The sequence below is a fragment of the Crocodylus porosus genome, unplaced genomic scaffold (assembly GCF_001723895.1).
Source record: "Crocodylus porosus isolate Cpor-Errol unplaced genomic scaffold, CroPor_comp1, whole genome shotgun sequence".
Lineage (NCBI taxonomy): Eukaryota > Metazoa > Chordata > Crocodylia > Crocodylidae > Crocodylus > Crocodylus porosus.
This window is the reverse complement of record NW_017728948.1, coordinates 3,796,720-3,798,045: the sequence shown is the minus strand read 5'-3', so window position 1 is coordinate 3,798,045 and position 1,326 is coordinate 3,796,720.

Sequence of the window (1,326 nt, the reverse complement as noted above, 5' to 3'; positions counted from 1 at the left end):
TGGCCCATCCGCCCCGCACCCACCGCTGGGGGTGGCAGACAGGCCAGCCCCGGACCCCCGCAGACAAGGCATGCTCAAGCAGGTGAGTGCGATGGAGCCGCAGATGGGTAGGGAGCAGGATGGGCAGACAGTGCAGGGCTGGGGCCAGGGCAAAGTTGCGATTCACTTCCTGCAACGGGTGCTGGTTTCATAGGCAAGGACGTGTGGTAAGTGGCTTGTGGCTCTGCTCTGGGCCCCGGCCCTGTATTGTCACCTCCTTGTGACCCTCGCCCACCCATCTAGCTCCCCACCCACTTGCGGCCCCATCCCATCTGCCCAGCAGAGCGTGCGCCCTGCCTGCTGGGGTCCTGGCTGGTCTCCATGAAGACCCCACCCAATGCTCTGTCCCTTACCACCGGTGGTGGGTGCAGGATGGGTGGGCCTCAGATGCCCAGGCAGTGGGACTGGCAGAGATACTGGTAGCAGCAGCCATCCCAAGGGGTTTGCCAGGAGGCCAAGTCCAGCTGCTGCACTGGCCCCGCCATATCCCGGGCTACCCCTCGCATCTGGGCTGGGCAGGGTTGAGGGTCCCACTGCGGGCTGGACAGAATCCCTTGGCGGCCCGAATGCAGCCCACAGGCCCAGCTCTGATCTATACACTATATTACATTTTCACTCTTCATGCAACACACACTATTTTTTAAAGCAGTTTCCCAATGCTCAAGAGCAGAAGGAATTTTGTTCAAGCTTTCCAAATAAATGTAAAGGAGCAAATAAATGTACTTTCTTGCGACCAAAGCCTGAGGAGTTTTCAATACAGCATGAATGTCTAAGAAGAGAGTTTTAAAACTGAAACCATGCTGCAACCGTAACCAGTGCCCAGTGTGAACAGCGTGTGTGGCATCTTCTATACAAAACACACAACTCCAGAAGGTGGCCCCACTTTGTAAAAATTCAAGATTTCTGCCAAAAAGTGTGAGAGCTCATTTTTTAATGGTTTCTAGAAATCGCCTCCAATTACATCCAATAAAAACCTCCAAAAATCAACATTTTAAAACTGGATGCCTAAATTTAGCATGCTTAAAGAGTGACTGAGGAGCCAAAATGCAAGTGGCCCAAATTGCAGAAGCACAAGACACCCACCAACCCCAGTTAAATCAGTGGATGCTGCTGCAGGTCTCTGCCTTTGGCGTTGGGGCCATTTTTATGTTAATATTTTAACATGAAGATAGAAGCCTAAATCTTGATTACTCAGGGGAGAAATTCTGGCCACAACCTTGAGTATGCAACTTGATTATCGCTAACACTGATGCTAAGCTCCTCTCCATCAGTGGCGCAGCTTTTCGA